We start from the raw sequence: 18206 nt of genomic DNA, 5'->3' as shown, positions 1-18206 counted from the left end.
TTTTGCCAAATAAATTCTTGGTAAACATCTTATTGAAGTAACCAGCAGGAGTTAACATAGTTGTTCAAACTTTTTTAAAGTAGAAGTTAGGACCCGTCACTCCCATCTTGCACAAAACCTCCCATTGGCTTCCTGCCACAATCAGAGGAACTCTAGAAAACATATGGTGGTATGCAAGCTGTGCCTCAGCCAGCTCTGGTTCTCTCAGCCTCATGTCTAATCTCTTTCCTTCCCTGCTGATGTTCCCACAGCATCCTTCTTCCTTGGGGTTTTTGCACTGCTGTTCTCTCTGATTGCTCTTTTACACATTTCTTTTCCTACCACCAAGCCTGGAGCTACATTTATTTCACCCAGCTTAACCTCAACAGAGAAGAGGTGAAAGACATAGAGGTGAGGTAGAGTCCCATGAGCCTCAATTTTTTGATCAATCAAATGGCAGTGCTTTGTAATTTAACTTCCAGACTTTGCTTAGCATCAGAAACATGGGAAGAAGCTTCACATGTCATTTTTTATTAGATTATTTGTGCTGGAATAAAAACTACCCTCTCTATTTTCTGTGTTTACAAAAATACAGTTTTGGGGGATAATAGATAGATGATAGATGATAGATAGGTAGATAGATGATGATAGATAGATAGATAGATAGAAGATAGATAGATAGATAGATAGATAGATAGATAGATAGATAGATAGATAATAGATAGATGATGTATATATGAGAGAGGGAAAGAAAAAAGAAATGTATTACTATGCTTAAACAAAAGAGTTCATAACCTCACTTACACAATGTGTATGTATTTTAATTTCCTAGATGCTATAATTTCTTCCTTTTCTTTAAATTAGCTAATCTTTATTGGTGTGAATGTAGGAAAACACCTTGTGACATAAAAAAGGCAATCTACAGTTCTATGCATGTATGACAGATCTCAGATGGGAAGGGGGTATGGGGACAGGAAGAGATTAACCAAATAACTTATATGCACAGCCCATGGACACAGACAGTAGTATGGTGAAAGCCTGAGCTGGGGCAGTGGCTGGGTGGAGGGGGACGAAGGGGAGAAAATGGGGAACATCTGTAATACTGTCAACAATAAAAATAAATTAAAGACAATCTACAGATCTATTCATGTATGTTTCCTTTCATAATCACTTTACCTGTAGACTAGCTGTCAATTTTAAAGAGATGATAATGTTTATAACATGCTTTGCATGTAGTAAATATTCAGTGAATACCCATTATCTTCATTATTATTACTAATTATAGTTGAATGGTAAGGCAACTCAGATGATCAGCTTTATCAACAAAAGTATAATAATTATTTTTCATTATTTTTTACTCTTTAAGATTATAATATGCATATATGGAAAAAAATTGAAATTTAACATATAAATGGTATCCAAAAAGGAATCATCCAACTCCCTACAACAATCCCACATTTAAATCCCTCAATTGTACAATTAAAGGAAATAATCTCAGTCAACTTTTAAATCAGTCATGACTTCATAGAATCTGAATACAGGTGAAGAACTTTTATCCAACTCTAGAATACTATTCCGAGAAGCTGTTTCTGATGTCAACTGCTTAGGTCAGGTTTCTAAACAAAGAACCTAACATGGTGTTTCCAGTTCAAGGTGTTTATTTAGGCACTGCTCTGGGGAGAAGGGGAGCGGAGTGAGGGCAGAGGTGAAAAGCTGAGTAAAATGCACCCTCATTTGGAGAGTAGCCTTAGTCTCACATCATAGAGAAGATTTAAATTTCCCCCATATTTAAACTCAGGTTTGGGTGGACCCATGGCTTTTATTTATTCTAACAGGATCCAGGTTAAGAAACAAATAGACAAATAGACAGACAAAACATTACCAGGCTCAGGCAGAGGGAAAAGAAAAATGGCAGAGTCACCTGATTGCATCTTAAATCATCTACTAAATAAATAAATAAATAAATAAATAAATAAATAAATAAAGGTCTTATATCATCTTCATTCATATAGCATTACCTAAAACAATTGTATGGCCAAACTGATATCAAATTGGGCGAAAGGTGTAATTCCCTCAAAGGACAAACCCCACTTAGAAACAGAAATAAAGGTAAACCCTAACACAATCTATCATTATTCATATTTTTGGCCACAAAATACTTGGTTATCCTCTCACATGCAGAACATAGTCACTCTCACCCAGAAGAGAGAGAGCCAAATAGCCCATTAAATCATGGCACCAGAAATAAAAAGCCAACATCCATCTGTACCCAATAGGGGCAATAAAACTACACACATGTGTGCGCACGCACACACACACACACACACACACACTCCTGGAGAAAAACTTCCCCATCTAATGTTTCTCATGGCCCTGGAAGGCACTTTCCCTTATTTCCACAGGCCATGTCTTAAAAAGATTTTGGAGAATATTCTTTGCCTGGGGGCTGAGGAGCTTTTTTCATACTGTTTTTTGTCTACAGGAGATTGAGTGCCCCGAGGGTCATGTCAAAAAAAATTTTTTTTAAGCCACAGTCTCTTTTAGTCCAGGCTGTTGGTTCTCTTGCCAGTAAGACAATTTTTAAAAGCATAGTGACCTTCCTATCTATTTGATTGCAAGCCACCACATGTACCAATAATCACACTAGTATTTTTTATGTGAATTCCTTTCCCCCTGGGCTTAAATGCAGTTTTATTGAGCCTACAGAGCTTCTAAGGGAGACCTTCCTCCTTAGTGTCTTTCTTTCCCCAGTCATGTTATCCAACAGAAAGAATTTAGCAGATGCAACATTAGTAGATTCAGGGAAGTATAATCTTGACGTGGTTCTTGCTTTAGACTGAGTTTTAATAGTTTCTGTTGCTCAATGGGCTTTCTTAGTTTTTCTTTTACCAGTTGGAGTTGAGAAACAGCTCCATTATCTAACACTGGAAATCCTGGCATGTGCTCCCTCCCTGTTTCCTTCTACTTTTGCATGCTAAGTGTACGAATCGCTCCTGAACGCATCTTTCCCTAAGAATAGTTCTAAGTACATACAATAGCAAGTGATTCATGTTAACATCATCTGGTTTCCTTTTTCTTCTCTTAAATTTACAAGTTAAAGAAAAGTACTAGCAAACTCAGAGTTCTTTAATTAATTTATAAGGATTAAGCTAATCCCTTGCTGGACTTCAGGCAATAAGAAAGTTGAACTATTTCCTAGGTCATCGCTGTTCTTATGATATAGACTCTATAAAACCTCATCCCAAATTGTTAGAAGTACAACCCTCCATAACAGACCCTGGACTCCTATTTTGGTCCTCATAAGCCCTACAACTATGAAAAGTCTATCATGGTAATGGCTTCTAATGATGTTCAGTACATATTAATTCCATTTTTAAAATGCATATATAAATGCCTGGATTGACTGATTGATATTTAAAGGTCTTTCATGCCGTATGTAGAATTTCTGTAATTTCACTTGCCTCCTTTGCAATTTTGTTGTATCTTCTACTACACGTGTGAAAGTGTTTCATTTTAGGGGAGCAAGTTCTCCCTCATACTGAGGTATAAATTCTTTCCATCATGCTATGCCTTTGTGCATGTTTTCTACTTTGCTCTTAACATGATTATTTAAAAAGTGGTTACTCATCTTTTTTCCCCTTTACTTTCTTTCATTACTTGAAATCTTGACAGGAAAGCATACATTTTTAAATTATTCATTTTTTTTTTGTTGTGGGTATCCGTAGTTTTAAGAAATAATGTCCAAATTAGCATTTCCTTCTCTTTTTCAATTTACTGTATCATTATTATTTTTCTTTCTTTTTAAAAAATGTCTTCACTGTTGATTTAGAGAGGGAGGAAGGGAGAGGGAGAAAAAGATCTATGTGAGAGGGTAATACCCATTCGGCTGCCCCCTGCATTCCCCCTACTGGGGATTGAGCCAACAACCCAGGCATGTGCCCTGACTGGAATTGAACTGGTGACCTCTGGGTGCTTGGGACAATGCTCAACCAACTGAACCCCACCAGCCAGAGCTCATTATTATTTTTCCAAATTTCATATGCTTCATATTATTAGTGAGAATTTATATTATTTAATTTTTATTTCCTTAGAATATAGTGGGATATTTCATCTTGTCACTTTTCTTTTACAAAATCTTCAGTCATTTGATATATGTGGATATGAGATAACTTAATCTTCCAATTCAGATATGTTGTTTACTCACAACAACTTTATGAAGTTCAAATATAATGCACAATTTTTATAATATTGAAATTGCTGAAATTGGGTTCTTTAAAAATATAAAATAATTGAATGAAGCAATTAAATATTATAAACCCTAAGAAATGTTAGATGTGTATAGCACTCAATATGATTAATCAATCATATTTTTAAATAAACTAGGTTATAAACCAAAGGACTTTTTTTTTTCCATTTTCCTGTGTTATACATTGACTAAAAGTCTAAAGTAATGAATTACTTTTAATGTCTATTGATGTGTATATTTATCTACTTTAGAAAGACATTAAAATATAATAAACAGAGATGAAATATCTATAGAAATAAAAGGGACATATCATTATATTAAAATGTAAGATTTAAGAATCACAATTTTAAAAAAAAAATATTTGGCACCTGGATGGAATTAGAGAACATTATGCTAAGTGAAATAAGCCAGTCAATGAAAGAAAAATACCACATGATCTCACTCATTTGGGGATAATGAAAAACAGTATAAACTGATGAACAAAAAGATAGATACAGAGGCAGTAAAGCATCAAACAGACTGTCAAATTACAGCGGGAAGGTTAGGGAGAGGTGGGGGAAATAAGAGATCAACTGAAGGACTTATATACATGCATATAAGAGTAACAAATGGATGCAAAACATTGGGGGGTGAGGGCATGTATGGGAGTGGGGGGGGCAATGGTAAGATATGTACACATATAATACCTTAATAAAAAAATAAAAATAAAAAAATGAAAAAAAAATATTTGAGGATTTATTGTATTGTTAGAGAAGTTTTAGGTTCACAGAAAAATTGAGAGGAAGGCAGAGATTTCCCTTTCACCCCTTGTCCCTATACATGCATAGCCTTCCCCATTATCAACAACTTCCCCATCACAGGGTACATTTGTCAATTGATGAAACTACATTGACACATTATTATCACCCAAAGTCCATAGTTTACCTTTGGGTTCACTCATACTGTCGTACATCCTATAGGTTTGGACAAATGGATAATGACATGTACCCATAACACTGATTTTTAAGAAGTGCTCATTGGCATTGTGAAAGGCTAAAAGGTTGTCTACAATTAATTGTAGGCTATATTATCCAAATGTATGTTCTGGCCTTTGAAGGCCTCCGTTTCCAGCATGAAGAGCATTTGCCCTGACAACCATGGAGGTTTAAGAATAAGCTATTTAAAAGGTAAGAATTTATTTATTCAGCTTTTGTTTACCCAGAGGCAGCTGTTGACTCTATTTTTGAATGTTTCCTCAAAGACGAATCATAATTTTAATATGGTTAACATATATTGCCTAATTTATAGATCTCTTATTAAAGGGTAGATTTGTGAAAAACAGATACATAAATTTATAAAAGACATACATACTTCAAACCTATAAAGGTGATAATACTTTTTTATTTTACATAATTTACTACATTTAAAATTATCTGTGTTACTATAAAAAAACATAGGTTTAAAAATAATGCATAATTTATTATGAATAGTGGCTCTGGCTTTTACAAGACTAGGTTAATTGCTTAATTGCACTTAGCTTTGGTTTTCAATTTGCAGAATTTGGTTAGAACCACCAACTTCATAGGCTTATTATGAGCATTGCAAGTGGAATATAAGTTATCAGTTACTATCTCATTTATTACTATCCCTGATGTATATGAAAGAACAGATTGAGAAATTGGAAAAATGATGACAACAATAACAACAAAAACCATTGGATAGCTTTATTTAAAAACTAGAGACCCAGCACATGAAATTCATGCATGGGTGCAGACCCTAGGCCTGGCCTGCAATCAGGGCTGTCTTCCCTGGCTGCCAGAAGCTGGCCCCATCCCCTGTCGCCACCCACCCATGGTTCACCGTTTACCATTGGGCAATTGGAGCCTGCCGGCCAGGCGAAGGGACCAAGAGATTGGCCGGCAGGCCCTGATGGGGCAATTGGGGGCCTACAGGGTAGGGGCAGCTCCTGCGTTGAGCGTCTGCCCCCTGGTGGTCAGTGCACATCATAGCAAACAGTGGTTCCACCATTCAGTCAATTTGCATATTACCCTTTTATTATATAGGATTGCTTTACTTATTCTATTATCTTATTTTTCATAATGGACATTATCAGAGGCAAGAAGCTGGACTGTATGGTCCATTAGCCCATTCAAGAAGGTCCTGTTTTACTTACTTCCTAGGAGGCTTTATGTTACATCACATGTTTTTTCCCACTTATGGCTTTCTAGACCCATAATATGGAAACTTCCGAAAGCAAATTATATTATTTCCTAATAGTTTATTATCTCTCTTCTGGAGTTCCTTCTACATCTCATAATTCATTTATGACAATTGCTATAATAATTTAAAACTATCAAAATATCTCTGCAATATCCCCAGTAGTACTTTAGCAAGGTCAAGAAAATAAATCTATATGCACCTACACATGTACTCTCTAAACAAAAATGTATCAATATTCTGGTAGGAAATCTATCTCTTTTCATGTCTATTTGTGTTTTGTGAAGCAAGCTGGACAATAAATGGAATAAAAATATCACTGACAGCAGGAAGCTTTTTTCTATGTTTGAGCTATATTTGTAAAAGAAAAAATTAGTTTCTGTTTAAAGAAGTAAAAGAAAGTAAGAACTCATTTGCTGGGTATATTACATAAATAGAAAAAAATTTCTGGCACACATGTATTTTGCAACAGCCTTGTATATTATCTCATAGTTTTAATTCCATGTTTTAATTAGAACATCAAATATACAGTTCATATAATTACCTTTTAATTAGGTGTACAAGAGCTATGGAAATCTCATTAATAATCAAATTGTATGCAAATAGTAAGTTAGGGATTTCTCAAAGAGAGAAAAACCTGTAAGAAAATATCCAGGGGTGCTTCTTAAAAATATAGAACCTAGCACTAATAAATAATAAAATTATTGAATTAAACCTTTGGGAATGAACCTGAGAATGTGCATGGCAACAAAGCTCCCACCAATAAGTTTTCTGTGCACTAATGTATTTGTTTATATTTCATTACATGTTAAAAATTAGAAAATTGAAATATAAATGCCTCATAATATCTTATCCTATCTAATAAAGAGGAAATATGCAAATTGACCATCATGCCATCACAAAGATGGCGGCACCATAGCCACAAGATGACAGTGCCCAGTGCCCTCAGCAACACCGGAGTCCCCCAGACCTTTCAGCCCCACCAGGGGGTTGCCAGGGGAGCAGTGCGGCCAGACCAGCCCTCAGCACCTAGCCGTCCAGGGCCAGCCTGAGGCGCAGGCAAGCCTCGGATGTCGGCCGCCCAGCCACCCAGGGCCGCTTGAGGCTCAGGTAAGTAGGGCCAGCCAAGGCTTGCACTGCAGGCAGTGGCATCAGCAGAGGTGTGATGGGGCATTGCCTTCCCCTGATCACCGGGTTGCCTCCCACCCCTGAGAGCTCCCGGACTGTGAGAGGTGGCAGGCCAGGCTGAGGGATCCCCCCTCCAGTGCATGAATTTTCATGCACTGGGCCTCTAGTACATTTTATAATGATTTATGACAGGGGTCCTCAAACTTTTTAAACAGGGGGCCAGTTCACTGTCCCTCAGACCATTGGAGGGCCGGACTATAGTTTAAAAAAAAAAACTATGAACAAATTCCTATGTGCACTGCGGGCCCGGGATGAGTCGGCTGCTAAGCAGGACAGGCAGCGGCACCCGGCGGGCCGGATAAATGTCCTCGGCGGGCCGCATGTGGCCCGCGGGCCATAGTTTAAGGACCCCTGATTTATGCTTTTAAATCAAGAGCCTACATAGAGTTTCTAAGAACTCTAATCTTTAAAAGAAATTATATCTCACACATCTTTAGGTCAGACTTTCTTATACTCAATCATGAGCATCACTAAGAGTTAAAAAGAAAAAGAGATGTGAGAAGGCTTTGAGTCCCTGGAATATTAAGTTCCATCAAGTTTTAGATTCTCTTATAAATCTAAAGAAACAAATTGCAACAGTAAAAACCATATATATTTTAATTTGATATTGTATAAATTTAGACATTAATAAAACGGAATTTTTGAAGTGGAACCCAGATTCTTTGTCCACCAGAGTTGAAGAATGAATCCACAGACAGAGGGCAGTATAGCAAAGGTGGAGATTTATTGAAAAACAAATACAGACTCCCACATGGAGAGGGCAAAAGGATCCCACAGACTTCCTGTTTCCATGGTTTATAAAGGCTGCAGTTCCTGTGTCCTGATATCCCCTCTGATTGGTCAATATTCCCTTTCAAATTGGTTACTATAGTAACTCCTGAGGCCCTCCTCCCTCATTGTCCTCCTATTCCTTCTGGGCTTTCTTCCTCCTTCTTTATTTTGTAAATATAGACTTTTTTTTTCTACTTGCAGTTCCCTTGTCTTATGGAAATATACCTGTTGCTGCTTCCTTGTGTTATGGAAATATAACTGCACCTGGCTTCCTTGTGTTATGGAAATGTACCTTCTCCCAGTATATAGACCTGTGTTTTTCCATGGACCCCAATTCTAAAAATTCCTTAAGCCTACCTTTATTCCCCTAAAATTCCTGTTTCATTAATAAGAAAAAATAAATTATAAATAAAATAAAAATGTAAACATCAAGGAAAATTTCCTGTACATAATAAAAAAAGGTTTTAATATTAACATATATACAAATCAATATTTAAAAAAGCCAAACAACCTAATATAGGCTATGGGTATGAATAGAATTTTAACAGTATACATTAAAACACAAATAGAACATAAAAAAGGTGATAAATATCCTTAGAAATAAAATAAATTCAAAATAAGTTAGAAAATTTAAGTAAAATTCAACTTTTATTTCTCAGTTAAGCAAATAAAAAATATTGCTAAATCTTGAGTTATCAAAAAATGCACTCTCATAAACACTGATAGTCTTTTGAGGAAGTTCACAGTTTATTAAAATGAATAAATGCTTTGCTTCAGCAATTCCACTTTTAGAAATCTAAGCCAAAGAAGTACTAATATACAGTGTGGGGCAAAGTAGATTTACAGTTTTGAATACATGAAACATAAAATTTATTGTGGCATTATTTTTTATTCATTACTAGAGGCCCAGTGCACAAATTCGTGCACCAGTGGGGTCCCTCAGCCTGGCCTGCAGGATTGGGCCAAAAACAGCTCTCCAACATCCCCTGAGGGGTCCTGGATTGGAAGAGGGTGCAGGCCAGGCTGAGGGACCCCACAGGTGCACAATCAAGGCTGGAGAGGGACACGGGAGGTTGGCCAGCCGGGGAGGGACTGCGGGAGGACTCCAGGGCATGTCCGGCCCATCGGCCAGACCCAAGCAGCAAGCTAACCTACCAGTTGGAGCGTCTGCCCCCTGGTGGTCAGTGCACATCAAGCGACTGCTCAACTGGTTGACTCTCTGCCTCCTGGTGGTCAGTGCATGTCATAGACACATGCCCAGCAGTTGAGCGGCCTTAGCATATCATTAGCATATTACACTTAAATTGGTTGAACGGATAACCAGATGACTGGACACTTAGCATATTAGGCTTTTATTATATAGGATTATATTATTTTCTATATGAACAACTGTAAACCTGTGTAATTATAAAGACAATGTGTGTTCAACAGTATTTGTGATGCTGTTCAAATGATTTAAATTTGAGAAAAAATATCTCTATAGGGAAATAGTTAAATATACATTATTTATTCATTATATGGGATTCAATGAAACTAGTAAAAATAATGAAATAAAAATTTAAGTACTAACATGAAATGATGTTTATTCTATGTGGTTAAGTGAACAGTTAAAGGAAATATGTTTGATGCCATTTATTAAAAATTACATCTGTAACTAATATCATTGTAACTAACCTAGTTATTAATAACAGGAAAGGAGCAAAGGAAAGCCAAGTGTTATAGACATGTTATTTGGGCAGCTTCATGAGGGAGCTAGAGCTTTACACTCCCCAGTGAGCCACCAATCTATTCCCCACAGATCTCTGAGGGAAGGTTTTGGACAGGGAGTAGATAAACACATGCCCGGTAAAGTTGGGAGGCCTAGTGAAGGTGAGTATTGTCAGCCACACCTGGGAACAGGTCATTGGCCAGAATTGGCATGGTCACTGCAAGGGCACGAAACTTGGGGTATTTAATTCTCTGAACAAAAGTATTAGCTCTCTTGTGCTCTTGGCATGTTGTGCTCTCCTGCATTTGCCCATATGGCCTGTGGCCATGTGAACCCCATACACAGTGGACTAATGGACTGTAACCAGCCCGATGCTGAACCGAACCACACTGCAACATGGAACGGAAACTCTGGACAATGGTTTTGCTGACACTGAATCCCCAGCTAAACTTCTTCCAGGACTGGATTATGGAAATGGGACTTGGAAAGACAGAGGTTTAATTCCATACAAATAAAGGTCACTCATTCTCCCAGGCCAGTTTCAGCAAATTAATTTTCTCGAGATATCATATAGACTCCACCCCCAGCAATCAGTAGGGAAAGGAATATTTCAACTTCCCCAATGTGACCACATGAGGAAAAAGTTGTGGAAGACTACATGTCAAACCAGCAACATTAGCTATCACCAAAAGAGTGGAACAGAGGGAGATGAAGAGGATATTTTCACATTTTTACTTGTATTTTTGAAATTTTAACTAATATATTGAAAATTTAAAAGAATGGAATTTAAAAGAACAGGGATGAAGTAAGTTAATTACAAAATGCTTTTCCTTGAATTCTTGGTAACTGTTGGAGTATGATTTTCAATTAACTGATCAGTGGTCCTAGCAGTTCTTTGGAAAGAGTTAATGAGCAGAGAGCAGATAAACGACTTACTACTGCACCCTCTGGGAAGTGATACATACATTTTTACCTCAAAAAATGAAAACATGGAACAAGGAAGAGTTAAATCTTTATATTAGTTTGCCTAATGGGAATTACAGGGATCAAATATGGTTGACTTCAGAGTTTAGATGGTATCTAGGTTTATATTTCTGCTAAATTTTTTCTATTTATAATTTCTTACTGTCACCTGAAACCAAATATGTCGACTTTCTCCCCCTTATGCATTTTCTACTTCATATATATATATATATATACATATATATATATATATATATAATGTATTGTTTCCCCAAATTTAAACTTTTCAATTAAAAAAAAGAGAGAGAAAGCAAGCATATATTGAACATCTATTATCTGTCAGTCACTCTTCTAAGATATGAGATGTAACAGTGAAAAACCCCAAACGGGCAAAAGCCTCTGGTCTCATAGTGCAAGGAGAGACCTAATAAGCACAGACAGAAACCCTAAACTGTCAAAGATTGATATATGTTATCAAGAAACCAACAGGGAGGAGAGAGGAGTGTCAAGCCAAGAGAGTGAGGCTGCTACTTAAAATAGGGTGATCAGCACAGGCTTCACTGAGGAGGTCACAGTTGGGTCCAAAGGAATTGAGAGAATACCGAGTTGGTGTTCCAGAAAAGAGAAACAATTGCAAAGGAGTTAGGAATGTACTTAGGATATTTAGGAACAACATGGAGGCAAGTGTCACTGGAGCAGAGTAAGGAAGGAGGTCATGAGGAGGAAATGCATCAGATGGGCTGTGTGTGTGTTGTTGAAGGGGGCACACAATATATATAATCCAGGAGCAGCCACCTATTTTGGTAAATAAAGTTGTATTATATTATAGCCTTAACTGTTTTTATTTTTATTTTTTTGTATTGTTTAGAGCTGATTTCATGCCATGGAACAGAGGTAAGTAGTTACAACAGAGACCAAATGCCTACACACAGTATAAAGTATTATTATCTGACCCTTTACAGAACAAGTTTCCTGGCTCCTACTTGAGGATGCAGTAAGGACTTGACTTTATTGTAAGTCTGATGAGATCCCTTTTTTTTTTCATGTCTTTGGGTTCATGATAGAGGTTTTGTGTGATTAGATGTCTTTGGAGACTTTTAATTAGAACAGTGATCAAAAGATTACAGAAGCTATGTTGTGGAGAATATACTGTAAGGAACTAAGAGTAGAAGCATAGAGAAGGATTAACTGGTCTAACAGCAATATAAATTAAAAAATGAGAGGTTTGAACAACAAAAATGATGTTAGAAAGAAGGAAATTATAATCAATGGGTATTGCTAATATATTGGGTGGGTTAGTGAGATAAAGTTAAAAATCAAGAATGATTCCTAGGTTTATAACTTCAGCAATCAGTGATATGGGAAATATTAGGGAAGAATTAAATTTGAAGGGGAGTCATATGTATCTGTTACAGATATGGTAAGTCTGGGATAGCTACTAGATTTCCATGTAGATATGCAAATAAAAATGGATATATATATAAGGACTTAAGAAGGCAAACATTGATTGAAAAATCTGGGAATTATTGGTCTATAAGGAGTACACAATTCAAAAAGTTTGGATAAAATTATCTAGGGTGAAAGAAAATTTTTGTTAATATTTTTAAAAATATGTTTTTATTGACTTCAGAGGGAGGGAGAGGGGCAGAGGGAAAGAAACATTAATGATGAGAGAGAATCATTGACTGACTGCCTCCTGTATGTCCCCACACTGGGCATCAATCCTGAAACCTGGGCATGTGCCCTGACCAGGAACTGAACAGTGACATCCTGGTTCATAGTTTGATTCTCAACCACTGAGCCATCTGGTTGGACAAGAAAAAATTTAGATGTCTAACAGGAAAGCAGAATGAGAGCAAGAGGCCAGTGACTTTTTGTGTCAATCAGAGTCCCAACAGAAAAAGATGGTAGAATTCAACTCTATGATTATGACACTGGTATATTGGGGCTCATTTTAACAACAGTTGGGGGTGGGAGAAAATGGACCAGTAAAAGGGACCGAGAGGGTTTAGGGAATTAAGGATTTGCAAATAGTTGATGTTAACAATATGCCTTGGATTCTAAACAGTATAAGAAAGGAAGTGGAGACTTGAGGAGTATGATGGATACTGAAAAGTGATAAGTGAACTCTACATACAAAAAAAAAATCTGATAATGTAATGCTTCTTAATCCTGGGGCCAAATAGATGTTTATTACTCAGGGTGGACATTTAACTTTCCTTTATTTTCAGAAGGACTATAACTACAAATTGTTGAATAACTCCTTTTATTTGTATGTAACTTTACAAGTTAGATGACACTCACACATATATCAGAATGTCCAAAAATTAATAAAATAGTAAATAAAGCACTGAGCATTCTCTTGGAGACTTAATAAACAAAGCATAATCTACTAATATGATGGTACCAGTAGAACATCTATCAGATAAATTCTAAGAAGGAAAACAAAATTATTTAAGCAAAAGTTGGTTTAAAATATGCTAAAGATGGACATTCTTTTGCTAAGAATTCCACTTATTTGAGCTGCATGTCAGTCTTGTGAGATAACACTATTCATACAGGTTTTAATTATCAAAATCAAATAAGGATTCTCTGCTCATGTAATCCTTTGAAAATGAACAATTATTTTTGTGAATTATATGTTTCTCATAAGGTAAGAACTGATGTGTTTCCTGATGTGTATTCCTAAGAGGACATGCGCACTATTCTACAAACTTCTCAGGGTTTGAGCATGACACTAACACTGAGTTTGCAGAACATTACATATCGATGGACACATCCTGCTTATAGGATCTTGTTTAAATAGATGAGCTCTGTACTTGGACAGATGTGATTTATGTATTTTTAAGGGGATTATGTACTATGCTACATGCCCCTTACCTTAATTATAATAAGCTTTGACTCTGCTACAGTAGAAATGGAAATCAAACATTAACTATATTTCAAAAGCTTGTTTTACAAATGTTAGCACAGAATCATCAAGTTAATCTCAAATTTAAATATGTATAGCCTGCATAAATGCAGCACTTACACAGGCATTGGAGCCAGAACATTCTTTACAATTTACTGAGCTACTTTGTATGATTGCACACCCAGCTAACACAGCCATTTTCCACTTAACTGAGTAGATTCAGAGTCAGAGCAGAGACACTATTTATGCTAGTGTCGCCTATAGTCAAAGTTGTGTTGGGACTCCCATTATAAACCTGTTTTCGGGGCTTTATGACTTTGTAAGAGTTCTAATCACAAAGTGAATCCAAATTTCTCTCTAAAGAAGATCAAGCAATGTAGCTTTAAAAAAAGCAGACTAAATACGTAGGGATAAGGAAACATTCTGATATTAAGGGAAACACTATTTGCATGGAGCTTGTAACTATTTTCTCAAGGTAGGTGAACAATAAAAAGTACAATTAAAAAACAAACAATTACTGACACTCTTTTGGAGGTAGGCTGAGGGGAGAAAAGCTTCATGGTGATTTACAGACGGGATTAGATTATTTGAAAATGGTTCATCTCAATTTAATTAAGGTTATCTATGCTGTATCTCACCAATTCCCTGTGCCATATACTGAATTCCACTCTTGATTTTTCCTCTTTACTAAGTAACTGAAAATATTTCTTTTTTAAAATGGTGGAAAATGCTTCTATCAACCATGTCAAAATTACAACACTAAATTTCTCCTTCACCCAGTACTGTGCACCAAATTTTCCAGAAATGTTTCCATGGGCCAGGCTGATTTCTGGTGAGAAATATCAAAACCACAAGTAAAAATAAAAATCACAAGTAAAAATAACCTTTATAACAATGTATATCAGACACCTTTTCATCATTTACTTGAAGGTTTAGCTTTCTCACCTACCTCTTAGTCTTTTCTTAGGGGCTTTGTTTAACACTTCACTTGAGTAAATTGTGGGCATATTGCACACCATTTCCTGGTATTTCCCCCCTGTATCACCGTGAGAAAATCAATCTTTTTTTTTTTTTTTTTTTTTTTTACTTTCTTCTTATGTTTTTATCTCCTATATATGACACTGTACTAGACACATTCTATGGAAGAATCCATTATATTCAGTATTCTCTATTTAAAATGAGGAAGCTACAAATCTAAGTGGAAGAGTATGCAGGGGTGGGCAAACTTTTTGACTCGAGGGCCACAATGGGTTCTTAAACTGGACTGGAGGGCCGGAACAAAAGCATGGATGGAGTGTTTGTGTGAACTAATATAAATTCAAAGTAAAGGAGCAGAGGGGAGAGCAAGAGAACCCTCCGCTCTTTTGGCTCTGCGGGCTGGATAGAACAGCCGGACGGGCCGGATCCGGCCCCAGGGCCGTAGTTTGCCCATGGCTGGCTAGTGTTTATGAGTTTTGCTAATCTGATTTAAATTTAGACTTTTCTATTTAAAGCATTTGTGACCCTGAAAAACACCTACTTTCTAATCCCCATTTTCATCATTTAGTTAGTATTGAACAACACCTCTTAAATAAATAATGAAGAATAGCAAACAGTTTTTTTAGTATGAGGCAGTATAAACACTTTTCACCAATTAACTAATTTAATTCACACAACAACACATTGAGATGGGTTGCATGCTTATCTTAATCTTATAGTGAGTAAAAGTGAATTAGAGAGATAAATTAATTTACCTGAAGTCACAATCGGTTGAGTGGTGGGACTTAAATTTGACCCTAATAGTCTGGATCCTTACTTCATGCTCTTAAGATTATGTCATGAGAATTAAATAAGCAATACCTTTACCAAATTCATCTCAGTGTTTGGCACACAGCTAATGTTCAATGAATGATAGCTATAGAATTTAAAATAATTAGAACAGAAGATTACTTAAAAGGTACAAAGCAGAAATATCCTAGCAAAGTTTTTTCATTCAAAAACAGAAAACTGAATGCTAGACAGATTATTACTTGGTCAGTTTAAAATGATTTTTAAAATGATTAAACCTAATATTTAAAAAATTAAATATAAAACATTTAATTAATTAGTACTTAAACATAAAACCATCTACACATTCATTAAATTATCTGCACAAAAATAATCTTCTAGCAACACATACATATAACTTGTCTCCAAGAATAGGTAGGCATATTAAATGAATTAGACATAGATCTTTCCCTCAGGAACTTATCCTCTGTGGCTGCTGGTAGGCCTTAAACAAAGACATTTGAGGTTGTTTTTCATTCTGTTTTAAAAATTTTATTAAGATTTTAAAAATTGAATTTTAGAGAAAGAGGAAGAGAGTGGAAGAGAAACGTCAATGTGATAATAAAATAGCAATTCACTGCCTCCTGCATGCCCCCTGTTGGGGATCAAACCCTGTAACCTGGGTGTGTGCCCTGACCTGGAATTGAACTAGCAACCTTTTGGGGTGCAGGGGAAGACACCCAACCAACTGAGCCACACCAGAGCCAGGGCTGCTTGTCATTCTTTAGTCAATGTATTCAGTTTGTCAGGTAGAGGTCAGTCATTCGATGAGCATTTTCTGAGATTCTCACACTCAGGTACACTAATAGACTCATATATTAGTGAACACAGAGATATTGAATTTATTCTCATGGAAGCAAAGGTACATAAAACATTCAATAATAATATATGTGAATAACTCAAATGTTGTCAGAACTAATTAGGACAGAAATAACAATACATTTAATGGAGAAAATGCTATTTCCATTGGAATTTAAAGAAGGTTACAATAGGGCTAAAAAAGCAATGTAAACAAAAAATTGGAGATGACAAGATATTGAGACAGTACTGAAAATTTTAAGAGTTACATTGATCTTTAATTTAAAACAGTAGTTCTCAAATTATGCTGAATTTTAGAATCACCCGAGAAACCTTTTAAAAATTCTAGTACCCAGGTCTCAATCCAGAGCAATTAGTATGTCTGAGAGAAAGAGTGAGGCATCAGTATTTTTTAAAGGTCCCCAGGTGATCCAGTGTGCAGCCAATTTTGAGAGCCACTGATTTAGAGTGTAAAAAGCGAAAAGTAAACATTCTATGAGGAAAATTAGATTGCGGTTAGGTTATACTAGTAAAAGGATTTGAATACCAGGAAAAAAACCATAATTCTGTGGGATATGTGAAATGATCAGAGAAGAGGGTCTAGAAGCAGGAGAGAACTTTGTCTTAAAACCAGGGTAAAGAACATTTGATGTGATCAAAGCCCCAGAATGTCCAGGAGAATGAGAACAGAAAAAATGGCTTCTAGAATTTGGCAACTAGAATGCATTTGATAATTTTCAAGAAGCAGTTTCAGAGAGTAGAAAGGGACAGAACTGGGTCCAAGTGGTGAGGAAGTAGCAAATGTTAATATACAACCACTTCTTCAATAGAAGTTCCGAGTTAGAGTTGCAAAAGAGGGGGGGAGTCCAGAGGGTACTTGATTGTGTTAGGAGGCTAGCAGAAAGGTAACAGCAGAGAGAAAATAGGGATAAAGGTAACAAGTTACATCCTCACATCCTTTGAGATGTATGCCTTTTGGTCCCTGTTCTCATAGGAGAACTTACGTTAAGGATATAAGTGCAGGGAGTTTATTTGAGAAATTATCTCAACAAGCAAAGTGAGGAGACAATGAAAGAGACCAGGAAGGAGGAAGATTCTATATCAGAAGCTGTGTTTGAGGTCATCTGTGTGAACAATGGAGGCTTGATCTGGGGAATGTCTAAAAAGCGTACGGGATGCTTTCCAGAATTATGCATTGAAATATGAGGGATTGGAGTGTTTTCCTATTGGCTCTGATCCCTCAGTGTTTGTTGGGGCTCCTAGGACATTAACTCCTCTGCGTACCCAGCTGTGCTAGGTCCAGTATTGAAGTTGGCTGCTGGCTATGAGGCAAGTCTACCTCCACATAGAATCATAGACCACACCTGTGGTTACCATCTGAGGAGGACTGAGGGGGTGTGCCACAGGGACCATAAGTGTCTGCTGCAGCGAGCACTGGGAAAGTGGTACAAATGAGAGAGAACACCAAGGAGAGGACAAAGTACCATGTAGTCGCCTTGAAAACATGAGGGATGATGGAGCATGGTGACAAGGATAATGTCCAGTTCTTCTCCATGGCCTGTGATGATGGTCACTGGGAATGGAGGGACTGTAAAAGGACTAACCAGCCTTCAATCGGGATGAGGAGGAGACAAATACGT

The sequence above is a fragment of the Plecotus auritus genome (assembly GCF_963455305.1).
Source record: "Plecotus auritus genome assembly, chromosome: 9".
NCBI lineage: Eukaryota > Metazoa > Chordata > Mammalia > Chiroptera > Vespertilionidae > Plecotus > Plecotus auritus.
Note: the sequence above shows the minus strand (reverse complement) of the source record.